The following is a 17,209-nucleotide window of genomic DNA, read 5'->3' on the forward strand; positions in this document are numbered from 1 at the left end:
AACAAACCAAATCCAGACTAAGAACATAATGCAAAGAGGAGGACCACCATGTTGCCCAGCAGGGTGGACCCCTGAGAGAACAGGGAAAGAATGAGCTGGCCGGGGGACATCTCTTAAACCCTGCTCAGCACCAGGAGGGTCGACCCCCAATGTGAAACATAGGGTAAGAAGTATTGAAGAAGGTTCAACCATGGCAGACACACGTCTATAGCATTCGCGGCTAAAATGACGTGACCTAACGTAAATGCAGTCAGATTCCTCAAGTCCTCATGCATTCTCCTTCACATCTTTGACATCATGACATTTTCCGGCTAGGTATCTTAAAAGTGGTGAGCAGGAGCGTCGCTAGCAATTGAAAACATTCGGGGCTGTAGCCCAGAAGGTAGTCATTTTAAAAGGGGGTTCGGGGGTTTTTCCCCCGGGAAAATTTGAAAACCGGGCTGATGAAATATGCAATTGTTACGTAGTTTGAGAAGGAAAGGAAAGACCAATCGTCATGTTTGAGTGACTCACGTCGGGGCAGGCCTTCTGAGTATGTTAACGTTTACGTTAAGGATAGGAAAGTGCACCACCGACACTAGCAGCCAAGATGAGACATTAGAAAAGCCTGTAGCCAAATAAACACTGTCATGCATCTACCCAATGAATTCAACCGGTTTGAATTCACTGCGGGTCTCCTGAATCTGTGCAAGCAGCACTAAACAGCAATTTCGACCTGATGCGCTATGCATAGAGAATACAATTTGCAACATTTTGCAACAAATGATTCTAAATCCGGCCATAAATATACACGTCAGAATTTTGCGGTTTTCACTGGCTACAATATTGTATCTGTCAGTTGTCAAATTTGCTGAAAAAAATATGAAACTTCAATAATTGTTCATAGTCAACTTATGTAGTCGGGAAAACACGGCACACGCAAAGTACATCCATGGAATCAGCCGTTCAAAGCCAGTCTGCATGATTGGTCACGTCAAAGGCATATTCATTTATATCTCATTTATATTTAGTTCTTTTCCACTAGAATTTCAGTGGGGATGTAGCTCAGTGGTAGAGCGCATGCTTTGCATGTATGAGGCCCCGGGTTCAATCCCCGGCATCTCCAAATGACAATTTTCATTAAAAAACATTCATTGATAAAACAAACAATAAATTCACGGATTTATTTCATGAACTTGAAAAAACAAGGCACACGCTAACTACATGCATGGAATCCGCCGTTCAAAGCCAGTCTGCATGAATGTATGACAACTGGATGGCAGGGGTTGCGGACAAGGCATACACCGCAGGGGGGAACATGAGAGTCCCAGCTCGCCGCAAACTAGTAGCCTGGGTGCTTTAAGCGTGGAACAAGCTGGATACGGAGCGGGGGTAAAACGATAGTTATGTTATTATAACTCTAGTTCTATGATTGTAGGCGTAGCCGTCTAGGCTTTGCCTTATGTGCTTGTCCCGTGCGCGCGGTTGCGCTGAAAATTCAAACTATGCACCATCAGCGTGGGCACCGGCCACATTTCCCACGGTATCGTGCCTCTATATAACGCGGTGTATACCGTCGCTCATCCTCCACGCTTTTCTTTCAGCATTTGGAGGGTAAAGCAGGTGGGAAACTAGACGGCTACGCCTACAATCATAGAACTAGAGTTATAATAACATAACTATCGTTCTATTTCATGTAGGTGAAAAGCCTTAAGCACAATATCCCTCGACCGAAAATAACTATTAATGTTCTTCGGGTGGAACGCAGGATTAGGTCTGAGCAACGCGAAAGGAGCTGTCCTTGTTTAGCAACAAGCAGCTCGGGCTGACAGACAGAGCGGTTAGCTCACAGGCCCGCTTGGCAGAAACCAAGGCCAGCTTGGCAGAAACCACCTGTGCGCATGCGCTGTCTGCAGGCTGTAGCCACAGCGCGCGGACCCGTCTCCTCACCTCCCACAAACTGTTGAAGGGAGGTAGAGGGGATAATGTGGGGAACCAGGAGACCGGTACAAGCGGCCGTATCCACGGGCTCGTGCAACGAGTATCTGATCCGTCCACGAGGCTCCAAGGGACGCCGCTTCTTAGAAGCAGGTGAACCAGAGGCCATGTGAACACGCCGTCCGACCGCCACCCTACAGCCACCGGGCTGAGAGGGGGAAAGAGGCAACATGGAGGAACGCACCACAAGCGTAGGTAGGAGCAAGCTTCCGGAACTTCCCGGTCCGTGGCGCTGCTCTCCCCGTCTGCGGCGGCTGTGGCTGCTGCTGCACCGGGGCTGGAGTCGGAGGCGGCCCCCTGGAACGCTGGGACCGGCCTGGACCACGCTTCCTCCCAGCCTGCTGATGGGAGGAGCCCGTGAGAATCGCCCTGAACCGGGAACGATTCTCACGGACTGACTGCTGGTGCGCGAGCACCTCGGAGAACCCGGGACCAAATAGGCCATCCGGCGCTAGTGGACCCTGGACGAGGCTGGCCCGCGGATTGAGAGGCACAAACGATCGGTGGCGGTCGGGGGGCAGCGGCTTTTCGTTAGGGCGCCATCCGGCGCCCAGACAGAGAAGCGCTGCCAGGGGAGGCTCCAGGCGAGGGATCCCCCTCGCCTGAGTATCGGCCCACCCCTCCACGTTGGTGAAATCCGTGTAGGATCTTACCGGAGCCTTCAGGGTCGAAGGTTCCCCACCTGCAGCAGTAAACAAGTGCTGCACAGGCGGGAACAAGGGGCACTGGGTAACCCGCCGGGAAGAAGATGGGGTGCCCTGCATATCGTCAGATACAGGGGCGAGAGGCGGGGACGGCATGGGAATCCCCTTGATGGCCGCCGCCTCACCCATGATCTCCCCGAAGAGATCGGCCATCCGGCGCGGTCTCTCGTGTTGTACGACGGTGGCGGTTGTAACCCGAGAGCGGGAAAAACCGGACGCCGAGTCGCCGAAGACGTCGTCCATGGAGGCGTCGTTGATGATGCCATCGTCGTCGTCGGGGCCGGCCCTGAACAGGTCGATGGCGTCAGCCAGGTCCACCGCAGGGGAAAAGAAGAGATGCCTGGAGAGGATCCCCTCTTCAGGCAGCTCCCGGCAGGCGACGCAGGAGACGGGGGCCGCCATAGCAGCCGCGGCGTGGTCGGCGCCGAGGCACCGAAAGCACGCCAAGTGCCCGTCACCCGGTGCCAGGGAGGCGGGACAGGAGGCGCATAGGAGTCCTGAAAAGGACCTAGCTCCAGGAGCGCTCTCAGGGGGCCCTGAAAAGGGCCGTTTGTCCGCGGCCTCGCCCGAGCCGCTGCCACCGGCTTGGGAGATCCGTGTTGAAGTTTTCATCTTCTTCCTTATAGTAGTTCTCAATTTCTCGCTGATAAGCACAAGTGCTGAAAGAAAAGGGAGGATGAGCGACGGTATAAACCGCGTTATATAGAGACACGATACCGTGGGAAATGTGGGCGGTTCCCACGCTGATTGGTGCATAGTTTGAATTTTCAGCGCGCGCACACGAGCGCACGGGACAAGCCCATAAGGCGAAGCCTAGACGGCGTAGCCTACATGAAATAGAACTGTGTGTGTGTGTGTGTGTGTGTGTGTGTGTGTGTGTGTGTGTCACTCTGTTCGAGCCTGCACGAGAGTTCAATGTTGACATTAGCTGTTACGTCTTTCTGACCAATCGCAGTTCAAGGCCGACCTGGGCTGTATCACTTCGGGAGGGGGCGCTCAGTTCCTCCCCTCTAGACAAAATGGACTTGGTTGCGACGTTGAAAGATTGTATGTGTTGTGTGTGTGTGAGTGAATGAGAGGTTGTGGTTGCACGGCTCAGGCTACCGGACGGCTCTGCAAGGAACTTTTATAAACGCAACATTGTTATCCCGCAGTAATCATGCCGGCGGCCCCGAAACGTTAACGGCCCACAGGGAATTCTCCGAACTCGCCCGATTACCAGTGTGTGTGTGTGTGTGTGTGTGTGTGTGTTTGTTTTAGCAAGCGTGCAGGCGTTATTGGATTGCCAGGTAACCTATGGTTTCCACTTACCAGCCAACTAACAGGCTACTAATATTCATACTGGTTTGAATAACACGTTTGATAGTATTTCCCATTTTTGCTGAGCAAGAGTTTTGTTCGAATGTTCAGTGATTGAAACAAATAAAAGGTCATGCACCTACCCGATGTCAAGTGGACCAGGTTGAATTCACTGCGGGTCTCTCTTCTTATATCCATCTTACCAAAGATATTTTATTAATGTCCTTCTCAATACTCTGATCTCACTAAAAGTCTAGCAGAACGAAACATAAATATCAACGAGATGTGCTATGCATAGAGAAGAAAGAATACCGACGTTGAATTTGCAATATTTTGCAACAAATTATTCTAAATCTGCCCATATTTGGACACGTCAGAATTTTGCGGGTTTCACTGGCTCTAATGTTGCATCTGTGGCTTGTAATGCAACGAAAAGAAGTAAACTCTACGGACTATTTTCATCATTATTATTATTATTATTATTATCATTATTATTTTGAAGGCGCAGCGATCCGGGGCTATTCCAAAAAGATCCGGGGCTATAGCCTCGAATAGCCAGGTTTAACGACGCGCGCATCGGAGGTAATGTTTTTGACTTATCCGCTGGAGCTATTGAAAGATTTCCATCTGCTCGGCTTAAAGAGATTACATGGAATTTTCTGTCTTAAAGAGATTATACCCTTAATCAAAACAATAACAAAAGTCTTCTTTCGATGATGTTGTGTAGTAGCGTGGGCTCACCAGAGTTGCTTTCTTCACCATTTCCGGTGAAGATCGATCTGACGTGACTCAGCAACTTTACAGACAAGGTAATGGATGAACGTTTTATTCACGTTATGGTTAATCACATTTATTCACAAAATTTCATTTATTTGTAATGAAATAGCCGCAACTAACATTAAAGTAACGTTTGCGCCAACTTTCCAAGTATAGATGAGTCGATTACGCAAATAGCTGTAGATAATGTTGATGGAGAATTAAGCGGTGGGGGAATACAAGTGACTTAGCTCAACTCTGTTTAACGTGGTCCATACAATCCAAAATAATAATCTGCGTATCATAGCACATAGTAGTCAGCTAGATCCATATTAAAAACAATTAAATAAGGTATTTATTGTATTAATTTCTTTAAAATCTGTTTTAAATTATACATAGCTACAAACAGGCTGTCTAGCTAATTGTGTTTAACTACCCTGCACTGGAGGATATATTCATGGTCTCAAACCAAACCTTTGATTTAATTTCATAAGCACAAAACCATACTATGTGTGATGAAAATCTAATTTTAATCCTTTGTCGTATCGTCATTTCAGGCTAGTATAACTCTCAGAGGTCACTGTTAAACACATGGTTTATTCTGAGACCAAAGGTCAACGAGCTTCGAAATCGGGAGGTGGTAAGAACTACAGGTTTTAGCGATAGTTATGATATTATAACTCTAGTTCTATGATTGTAAGGATTCTAGGATTGTAATTACGGGATAAGCCCATAAGGCGTAGCCGCCTAGGCTACGCCTTATGGGCTTATCCCGTGTGCGTGCTTGCGCGCACTGAAAATTTTCAACTATGCACCAATCAACGTGGGCAACGCCCACATTCCCACGGCACAGTGTATATAAGGCGGAGCAAACCGCCGCCCATCCTCCAAGCTATTCTTTCAGCATTTGGAGGGTACAGCAGGTGGGAAACTAGAGGGCCCCAATCCGTCCTTCATGGAATCCATGAAAGTGAAGGGAAAAACCAGAGTAATACGTTTTCCATTAGGTCCGCTGCCACTGGGGGCGGCGCTACGGAGTTCAACTCTCCAATAAGGAGCTTCTCTCGTCCGTTTCTTATTTTTAAAAAACGGCGGGAGTGCCATACTGCGGCGAGCCAATAGGAACCTCTCTACTCCGCTTTCCATTTGAAAAACGAAGGGAGAGAAATACTGGCATTCAAGTCCAACTCACCAACCGACGATGCCGCTTAAAGGAACATGCCTTCATTCCTAAGCCGTAGAAGGGGCAACCGGACTCCAACACAGAGTTGCCGAGTGAGCCCCTGGACATGTCTAACATGTAGAAACGAACAACCCCCGCTTCCTCCCGGGCCTGCTGGTGGGAGGAGCCCGTGAGAATCGCCCCGAACCGGGAACGATTCTCACGGACGGCCTGCTGGTGATCGAGCACCTCCGAGAACCGGGGGCCAAATAGTCCATCCGGAGCTAATGGGCCCTGGACAAGGCTGGCCCGCTCTCGTTCCGGAACCGCGGTGTGAGAGAGCCATATGGCCCTCTGGATCATTGTGGCCCATGCCATATGCCGGCCGGCCGAAATGGCTACCGGCTGGCACAGCTGAAGGATGGTGCTGGAGAAGCGGGAAACCGTCAGCCATCTCGCGGCCTCCTCCGGGCAGTAAGCCTCCCTGCCAGCCGACAAGGAGACCAGGGCAGAGGAGAGCAGGGCGTTGTTGACCGCCGTCGCAGACTGCGAGGCACAGACGAACACCCTGTCCGTCAGGCCGGTAATCTGCTTCTGGAGGCGGTCGGGGGGCAGCGGCATCTCGTTAGGACGCCATCCGGCGCCCGGACAGAGAAGCGCTGCCAGGGAAGGCTCCAGGCAAGGGATCCCCCTCGCCTGAGTATCAGCCCACCCTTCCACGTCGGTGAAGTCAGTGAAGGCCCTCACCGGGGCCTTCAGAGTAGAGGGGTCCCCAACCGCAGCGGTGAAAAGGTGCTGAACCGGTGGGAACAGGGGGCACTGGGTAACTGGCATAGGGATGCCCTTGATGGCCGCCGCCTCACCCATGATCTCGCCGAAGAGATCAGCCATCCGGCGCGGTCTCTCCATCGGGACGATAGTGGCTTCAGCGGAAGCCCCGGAGCGGAGAACTCGGACGCAGTGCCAGGAAAGACGTCATCCAAGGAGGCGACGTCGTCAACCTAGAAGCGCTCGCCGACGTCCTGGGCATCCGGAACTTGGGCCCCGAAGATGTCGATGGCCTCAGCGAGATCCACCGACGGGGAGAACAAGAGGTGCCTGGAGAGGAGCCCCTCTTCAGGCAGCGAGCGGCAGGCGGCGCAGTAGGCGGGGGCAACCAAGGCAGCCGTGGCGTGTTCAGCCCCGAGGCACCTGAAACACGCCCGGTGTCCGTCACCCGGAGCCAGGGAGGCGGGACAGGAGGCGCACTGAGGCCCTGAAAAGGGCCCGCCAGCTCTTACAGGAGCGCTCTCCAGAGGCCCTGAAAGGGGCCGTTGGTCCGTGGCCTCACCCACGCCGCTGCCATCGGTCATCTTAAGGTTGGAAGTCATATCTTCGTTTTTTCCGTTGATCAGTACAAATCGCTGAAAGAAAAGGGAGGATGGGTGGCCGTTTACGCCGCTTTATATACACGTTGCCGTGGGAATGTGGGCAGTGCCCACGATGAGTGGTGCATAGTTGACATTTTTTCAGTGCGCGCAAGCACGCGCACGGGACAAGCCCATAAGGCGAAGCCTAGACATAGCCTACATGAAATAGAACTTGTAGGCGTAAGGTAAACCTTCGGTCTGTCTTGGATTGGGCAAAAATGGCAGAGGCAATGTTTGTAGTGTCTGACTTATCTTTAATCCCATAAAAATGTCCAGTTTTTGTGAGTGCTTCTGCTGACATGTGAATACTGTATGTATACTGTATGTAACATTTATGTAAACTGTATACTGTATGGAAGACTTATAGCTCCTCATTGAATGTACCAATGTCAACGGTTGATGAGACCTGGAATCCCCCCCTATAGCAGGTGGCAAGAGCCATCACAGGGAAACATGAGCGTGTCGGCCACAGGAAAAAGGAAGAGCAAGCGGTGCGGCAAGAGGAAGAACGGTGCGTAGAGGAAGAGGGACGGCATCACTGGATTCATGGCAGCACTGTTATAATTACTGTTAGCAACATCACTCCTGTTATCTTCTTTAGAGATACCTTCATTTTTTAAGAAATGAATGATTAGCAAATTTATAATTATTAATTTATAATTATATAATTGTTGCTTTAATAAATATGTAATGTTCCATGCAGAATTGCATATTCAAATGTTAGTTGAGTATGAGTATTTATAAAAAATAATCTATATTGTTTTCAAATAAATTGTTTTCAAGTAAAACATTTGCGTAAAATTGGTGCATTTACAGGCAGTGTTGTGTGGTTGCAAATGGGTATAAAATAAGAGTTGGGGGGATTATGTGTGAAAAGCAGCTCATTCAGCTCACCGTTAATTTTGGGAAACCGGGGTTCGGAGGAACGAGGTTGTAGGTTATGATCAGTTCTCGTCTCTTGTAGTGTAGAGCTGGCCCCTGAGAGGTCAAAGATATTGCAATCAGATGAGTAGGAATAACCATCATTTACCATCTCAGAAAATGAAAGACAATGGCCATACCAGTTTTTAATCAGACAGAACACTAGCATATCAATCTATAACAGTCTGCTGATATATATGTAGTACACATCAGAAATAATATCTTACCATCTGTTGGATGCTGAAGGACTTAAGTGTGTAGCCTAGCCTATGGTTTATTTTAAACAACCAACATCATATTCCCTTCAAATAATACAACAGTTTAAAGTCACCTTTCATCCAGGTGAGTGATTCGATTTCTGACATGGCGAGGTGATATTCTAATAATTCTGTATTTTCTACCTATCTGATGTTAAGTCACTGGAGGATGCTAAGGTGGAGGACCTCAACAGGCTTTCGAGATCTCTTAATAGGAGTTGGCAACTGTACAATGTGAAGAAAGAATATATACATTTAGCATGTGCCACGAACTGACAAGACATTGTTAGTTCTTAATTATCCCTTGCGTTAAAGTGCAACTTTCAAGTTAATTGTATAACTTAATTAATACAGAATCTTGTATGAAAATGTCAATTTAAAATAACACCCACAGAAGAAAGTGTACCTATTCTAAGCTAGGCTCCCAAAAACCGCCCCTTTCCTCGTGAACGCTCCTATGACGTAACGACAGGCAAACATTGGTGCTGCTAGACCTGTTCTCAGTGTGGGTTTAGTAGTCGGAGTGTTGGTAAGAGAGAAAAGAGCTTGTCGTTATCGTTGTAGTTGAGTAGGTTTGAGTTGTCAAAATGGCTAATTCTTGTGTTTGTTTTGGATGCAACAACTCAAACTTGTCTGGCCATCGGTTCCACCAATTTCCAAACAAGAAAGACAACCATTTCCGTGCTTGGATACGTTTCGTCCAGGCAAAGAGAAGCAACTTCGCTGCCTCCTCGGTGACGAGACACACAGTGTTGTGTGAAAAACACTTCACACCGGACAACTACAACCAAGTAGATCTGATGGAATTGCGCCTTGGATTTTGACGAAGAGAGTGGGTTAGGCTGGCAAATGGAGCTGTGCCATCTGTGCATGCAAGTTTACCACCAACATCTGGCGGGAGTGAGTCTAGCACTAGCAGAGAATCTGCGCACAGTAAGTCTTACAATACATATACTGTAAAAAATGTTGCATCGAAATGTAGCCGCCCTGCATGTACATTTTCCAAAAGTATTTTTTCTTGACGTTATAATGGATTAGTCTTGGCATTACTTTTGTTGACTGTAATGATGATAGTGAAGTTAGCATCATGAAGGCAGGAGAGCCCGCCTATAATGTCATAGTGTTAGAGAAAGATATTGTGTACTGGATGAATGTGTAACAGTGAACAACTATTAACATGAATCTCTTTCATCTAAACTGTTCAGGTAAAGCCTCAGATGGTGGATGTAGGGACTCAAACCGAAAGGTTTGAGATACGAAGATCGAGTCCACTGGCCAGTCCTGAACAAAGTGATGATGAATGGTCATTTTCTGATATAAACCATTCTGGTGATATGTTATATTCCAGAGGAAGACATGTTGAGCGAGTCCTCTGAGGAGGAACCAGAAGAGCTGGAATCTCTCAGCGACCCAAAGTAAAAACCTTTTATCAATGGGAACTGTTTGTGTATCAAAAAATGTCATAGTCAAAGTTAATGTGTTTTTTCCTTTTCTTGTTTTCAGTGCTGTTGAGTTCATTGTTTGCCAGAGGCAATTGCTGTCTTTGTTCACTGTTTGCCCTGCATGCTGTAGGGAAACCCAGGGACACATAATGCACCCGGAAGGAATCTTCATAAAAGTCAAGCAGGTAATGTCTTATTTGTCAATGGTCGGTGAGGAGCTGAATTATAGTCTGTGATTGTACAGTATGTATATTAATTATTTGTGTCGTAACTATACAGGTATTTCGCTGCCTTTTATGTTAAAGCTGCTTGAGTCTTGAATCTTCTCTCATATTTCAGGCCTGCGGAACTTGTGGATATGAGCTTTACTGGCAGAACCAAGAGAATGTGCATCGAAACATGCCTGTCTGCAACCTTTTACTCAGCGATGCCATCCACTTCTCAGGTTGCATGGCTAATCAGAACATCAAGATGCTTAAGCTGTTTGGACTGCAGTGCATAAGTCCCGGCACTTTTTTCCGTCATCAGCGCTATCACACTATCCCTACCATCATGCAGGGCTGGAGGAATGAGCAGAGGGGGATCATCAGGGAGTTAAAGGAGACTGGGGGTGGATTGATCCTGTCTGGAGACTGCAGGTAGTAGGATCCAGCTCCTGTTACTGACATAGAACAGGTTAATGTGTTGTTGCATAACCTCTACATTTGCATTAACCTCTAACCTCTGTTTTTGACGTTCTTAGATCAGAATCTGTTTGTCTGCTCTGGAACAGGTGTAAAGAAAAGCACTGGATGCTGCTGCCAAATGCCGCGTTTCCACTGCAGGGTGCGGTACTGTTAGCAAAGGTGTGGTACGGGTTGCGTTTTCACCGCCAAAAGTGGGCGTGACCCGGACTTAGCCGTACTCGTTTTGCCCTTGTTTTTTAGTACTCCTCCGTTGGGGTACTGAAAACGATACGAGAAACCTGAAAGGGTACCGGAAAATTCTAGCTACACAGCCCCTCCCGTTGATTGGTGGACAGAATCGTCACTTCCGGGCGACGTGGGGATAAAAACAAGCAAACAGTAGCCTCGAGGTATTATTCGTTACAATGAACATGTCGCGTAAAACGCTTGCTTGGGCGAACAAGGAGATGGAGACGTTCCTCGGGATTCTTGGGGAGGAAGACGTGCAGAGGGAGCTTGATGGAGCAGTGAGGAACGAGAAGGTTTCTGCTCTGTTTATGGTCGAATGGCGATTGCGGGGTACGAGAAGAACACTGAGCAGTGTCGGCAGAAATGCAAAAAGCTCCGGGCCGAGTATCCGAAGGTGAACGACCACAACAACCGCAGAGGCGTCGACAGGAAGATGTGGAAGTGGTTTAACATCATGGACGCAACGCAATCTACGGACACCGACCGGCGAGTAGAGGAAGAGAGGGGGCCATCAACACGGCCACCTCTCTGCTCGAGTCCATGTTGGAGCCTACCGGTAAGATTTGCTAGATAACTGCTACTGTGAGCTCTGTGCTCTGTTGGTAATACTTAACAGTGACTTGATAATTGCTAGATATGCACATTAAGGTTTTAAGAAACCTTAATTTCACAGCATTAAATCGAATTGTTTGCTGTGTTGGGTTGCTGGCTAGTAAACTGGCGGCCCTTTGTTAGAAATGACTTACCATTCTGGTGATTAAGTCTTTTGTTTAAAGTCAATTGTTAAGTAGGCTATTGTTGCAGTTGGCCTGACTGAGACTTTAATTTGTACAACTTCCAGGTGAGGAACCTCGCTACCAGGAAGTGCCTGACTCGGCCTTCCCAGAGGACGAAGACATGGGGTCAAGCCGTTGTGTGAGCCCAACGCCACCACCAAGGACATCTACACCAGTCCCAGCGGAGAGTGCTGCTCTTTGCAACACCACCAACCCCACCTATCCACGGCCTTTTGCCTTTGGTAAGTCCTAGCAATCACGTTGCTACACATGTTTACAAAATTGCGTTGTTTTACAGCTTGAGATGATGAAAGTTGAGCCACATCTAACCACACCTACATTGCCACATTTTAGTAATCGGAATTGGAGTGCAATTATGCATTGTGTGTACCTGCATATCAGTACAATGAGAAGTTGATCAAACAATTTGTATGAAGTCCACTATTCCTTTCTGTTACAGCCAAAAGAAGTAGGGCCAGTGATGTTTGAGCTTCCCCCAAATGCGCTGTTTTGGTGTCTGTAGTTATAATGCAAATGAGGAGGAGCGAGGAGGAGGAGGGTGGGCCACTGAGCAGCTTGCAGCCACGGTACCATGCGCTCTGTTTACAGTGGATGTATCGCAATGGCGAAGCGCACACAGCCATTAGCCGTGTTCTGTAAATATTCTAGAACACATTGGAGTCCTGGAGCTCTATATCTAAATATTATCATATTGCCTAGGCAAGGCAAGGCAAGGCAACTTTATTTATATAGCACTTTTCATACACAAGGCAGACTCAAAGTGCTTCACATATAAACATTGTTATACAATAAAATAAAATAATCTATAAGTAAAAGAAAACATATGCAAAGAAATGAGTAAAATAGAAAGTTAAAAAGGCTTTTTAGTAAGTAAAATTAAAAATGCAATGTATTTAAGAAAGTGAGAAAATTAAATTGAAAGTTATTTAAGATCAGATCAACAGACTCTCTGGAACCCAAGTCGGGACCACAACCCGACCTTAAGGACAATCTATTACAATATTCTAGGACTCTAGCCCAGAACCAAAGGCAAACAACAAACAACAAACAAATTCAAAAGAGTTTCATATGGCGTATATTCAGTGATTAAGCGCTTAATCACTAATACAGGTTTTCACTTCGTCAAGCTCTTAATGACACAACTTCATTACTCAGCAAATGTCATGTATTTTTCTGGTAAAAATAGAAAATAAAGGGAAAGTTAAAAAGGCATTTTAGTAAAATAAAGGTAAAGTATTTAAGATTTAGCAGAAAGCGAAAGCAAACATAAAAGTCTTCAATCTTAGTTTTAAAGGTGCTCAGAGTTGGGGCAAGTCTTAAATCCTCAGGGAGTTTATTCCAGCTATTTGTTGCATAGTAACTAAATCCTGCTTTCCCATGTTTCGTGTTTACTCTGGGGATAATTAACAGATTGGTCTCAGAAGATCTTAGTGTTCTAGAAGGCTTATGTAGTGGAAGCATATCAGTTAAATATTTTGGGCCTAAACCATGTAGGGATTTATAGGTTAGCAACATGATTTTAAAATCAATTCTCTGACCTACAGGAAGCCAATGTAACGATTTAAGAATTGGTGTAATATGTTCAAATTTTTTGGTCTTTGTTAAAACTCTAGCAGCAGCATTCTGAACAAGCTGAAGCTTCCTTAGAGTTTGTTTTGGGAGACCTGTAAGGAGACCATTGCAGTAATCAAGCTTACTAGTGATAAAGGCATGTACAAGTTTTTGTAAGTCTTCGGTGGACATGAGCCCTCTAAGTCTTGCTACATTTTTAAGGTGATAATATGCAGATTTTGTAACTGATTTGATGTGACTTTCGAAATGTAAATCAGAATCCATGATAACCCCTAGGTTTCTGGCTTTGATTGAGGTTTCCAGGGACAGAGAGTGAAGGTGTTGGGTTACTTTAAGCCTTTCCGTTTTAGCACCAAATACAATTATCTCTGTTTTATCCTCATTTAGCTGAAGGAAATTTCGGCACATCCAGTCTTTCACTTGCTCAATGCACTGGCACAGCAGATCTATGGGCCGATAGTCATTTGGTGATAGCGATACATAGATTTGCGTGTCATCAGCATAGCAATGATGGTCAATATTGTTATTATGCATGATTTGCCCTAGTGGGAGCATGTAGATGTTGAATAAAGAGGGTCCTAAGATCGAACCTTGTGGGACTCCACACATCACGTTGGTTGATTCTGATACAAAGTCGCCGATGGAAACAAAGTAGTTCCTATTTTGTAGGTAGGATCTGAACCAATTTAAGACTGTGCCTGAAAGCCCCACCCAGTTTTCTAACCTGTCCAAAAGTATTGTATGGTCTACAGTGTCAAATGCAGCACTGAGGTCTAGTAGCATTAGTATTGAGGTTTTGCCAGAGTCTGTGTTAAGACGGATGTCGTTTACAACTTTAATGAGGGCGGTCTCAGTGCTGTGCAGGGGTCGAAATCCTGATTGGAAGGTGTCATAACAACCAGTTGATGCCAGGAAGTGATTAAGTTGCTGGAGGACAACTTTCTCAATGATTTTACTTATGAAGGGCAGATTTGATATTGGTCTGTAGTTGTTAATAATAGAGGTATCTAGGCTCCGCTTTTTTAAAAGGGGTTTAATAACAGCAGTTTTCAGGGCTTTTGGGAAGTTGCCTGACTGGAGAGAGTTGTTAACTATCTGCAATATGTCTATTGCTAGGCAGTCAAAAACATTCTTAAAGAGGTTGGTAGGTAAAGAATCAAGGCAACAGGTGGATGGCTTTAGTTGTGTAACAGTTTCCAGAAGAGTTTTAGAGTCAATAACATTAGAGCATGCCATCCCTGCCACGTTACTTTTGCCTGAACAGGGTGGTAGTCCAACATTTTTGTTTGAAGTGGAGATATTGATGGCGCGTCTGATGCCTTCAATTTTATCAGTATAAAAAGCTGCAAACTCATTGCATTTCTGCGTGGAATGGAGATCAGGTGGAATTTGTGTTGGGGGGTTGGTCAGTCTGTCAACAGTTGCAAATAGGGTTTTTGCATTATTATTATTGGATTTAATGATATTGGAGAAAAATGTTTCTCTAGCACTTTTTAAGTCTGAATTGTAGGCACGGAGGCTCTCTTTGTAGATATCATGGTGAATATGAAGTTTTGTTTTACGCCAGATGCGTTCAACCTTCCTGCATTCTTTTTTCTGTGCTGTTACAGAAGCAGCTTTTCTCCAGGGTGCCTTTTGCTTTCCAGAAATCGTTTTAACCTTGTAAGGTGCAATGACATCCATGACTTTCAAAATGTTCAAATTAAAGTTTTCTACAAGATCATCAGCAGAACATGGGTTGAGAGGTGGTAGTAAGGAGATGGCAGGGGTTAATCTAAACCGGGAAAGAGGGGCGCTGCGCCTCCTTGTTTCAACCCAGCGCCTCCTTGTCGAAAATTTTAAATTACTTAAAATCTCCCGGAATGGAGAGCGAGCGAGCAAGACCGCGCACAGGAGACAGACGTGCTCCTAACCGCGTTCGCATCTGTGTAGCGAGCGCGCAGCACAACAGAGAGGGATCTAGAAACTGTGCATGAGGCAGTGTGCACGTGAGGCGCCTCCTGATTGGCCTGGATCGGTAAGTCAACCAAGTGTTTTTAAAATGTCGTGCCGCGGGGTGAAGAAAAGCAAGGATTGTCTGGGGCAGAAGAAGATCACGTCGTTTTACTGTCAGGAACCTAAGAGAGATGGCGGAAGCGAGATCGGCTCCATTGAAGGAGCGATTGAAGGAGCAATCGTCGGCGAGGGATCCAGGGCGTTACTGGAAGACTCAACCGCACCCAGCGAAAGCGTGTTTGGGGAATCGGTGACTATTGACAGCCAGATGACTGGAGAAGATGAAGGAAACTAATGTTCCTTTGAAAGGCAAGAAGAGAAAAAGATGGAGTTCAAGCAAAGTTTCAAGTAAGTTATTACCACTTGATCTTTTTCTGGCAAGAAAAAAAACGCGCGGGAAGTCCATTAGCTTTGTAGAACTTTACAGCTCGAAGGCTGTTATCCCGCTTATCTTCCGTTAACAACATCCAAAAATGTTTTTATTATTATTAATTAGGGGTGTAACGGTACACAAAAATCTCGGTTCGGTACGTACCTCGGTTTTGAGGTCACGGTTCGGTTAATTTTCGGTAAAGTAAGAAATCAAAATGCTAAATATAAATGTGCTTCAAAACATGTGCTTCAAGTTGTTCATAACACACTTTTGTGCTTTTTACAATAGGAACATTAGGCAATACAAAGCTAGAATTCTGTTCAAAAATATAAAGATTCTCAAATGTAGAAATAAAAATAAATAACATTGGCTCACTGTTTTTTTTTTTAAATGTATTATCTAATGTGCAACAATGAACAATTGCAACACTAAACAGTTTCAAGTTGTTGCTCAGATTAATTTTTACTCCCACCCCCCTAATCTTTAGCCCTGATGACTTTCACTCAATCTTTATTTTTTTTGCCAGAAAAATCCGCTTATCCACATTATTTGCAGGATAATAATACCCAAAATTTGAGTGTACATACGTTGTACCCTACATGTTACTTCCGTATACCACAATGCAATGCGGTCGTGTTTTTCGGAGGAGAAGAAGAAGCTGAATAACCGCGAAACCGAATACATTTAATGATGGAGACTCCAGCTTTGTTTAGAAATGTCAACAATTTATTTGGGATTTAACATAGAATATTTAACATTCAAAATGAATGTTAAATATCCAGCTTTCCTTGTGAGTGCCCGGTTTGTTTACATGATGTGGTTGCATCTGTCTGCGTCACAGAAATACACGGTGCATTTACTGACGCAAATGACGTTTAGAAATGTTCAGCGTAGTGTCCGAATTCTCGTTTGTTCGTTCGCCAAATAGTGCACTATATCATGAACACTATATAGGGAATAGTGAGTGAGTGAATAGGGAACGGTTTCGAACACAGCTACAGTGTGCGCAACTGCATGTGCGGCCGCAGCGTGTTCCACACATGCGGTCCTCTACTTAATATGTCCGTATGGAAACTCGTTCGGTACGCCTCCGTACCGAACCGAGCACCCCGTACCGAAACGGTTCAATACAAATACATGTACCGTTACAACCCTATTATTAATATTATTATTTAGAATTTCCTTTATCTTTAGGAAACTTAATATGCATAATAACCTGATGAATTCTTGATTTGAAGCCTAGTGCTCCCGTTAGAGAAGTCCTTCAAAAAAGAAAAAAACCGTTACGTTGGTTGTCAATGGTAACCATTCAAGAGCATTGATATGGAACGGCTACTGGGACTACGTCCAAGGTGTCCGGCTATACGAACTTAATGTACACCACATTAGCCAATCAGAAAACAATATTTCGTTCCAGAGGGAGATAACCAGTAGTATGGGTTTTATCAGTGATTGTTATTCTTTTTCTCTTCAATGTTTATCATTTCTGAGTGTTTATAAGTTTCAAATAATGGTAGGTTTCTATTAACCACCATGTACTGAAAGAATTCACCAAGACCCAGGGTCAACATCAAGGCAATCAACATTTCTCTATTCCTCATGTTGTTGTTTTTTAACCCGAATTTGTAGAC

At 45.7% G+C, this 17,209-nt stretch overlaps 1 non-coding gene across 1 annotated transcript; it reads left to right on the forward strand.

The window, feature by feature from the left end:
- Positions 1-1,033: 1,033 nt before the first annotated feature.
- On the forward strand, positions 1,034-1,105 carry trnaa-ugc (transfer RNA alanine (anticodon UGC)). The gene has a single exon. It is a non-coding gene; the product is annotated as a tRNA-Ala (tRNA).
- Positions 1,106-17,209: the final 16,104 nt, after the last annotated feature.

The sequence above is a fragment of the Gadus morhua genome, chromosome 4 (genome assembly GCF_902167405.1).
Source record: "Gadus morhua chromosome 4, gadMor3.0, whole genome shotgun sequence".
In the NCBI taxonomy this organism is placed as follows: Eukaryota; Metazoa; Chordata; class Actinopteri; order Gadiformes; family Gadidae; genus Gadus; species Gadus morhua.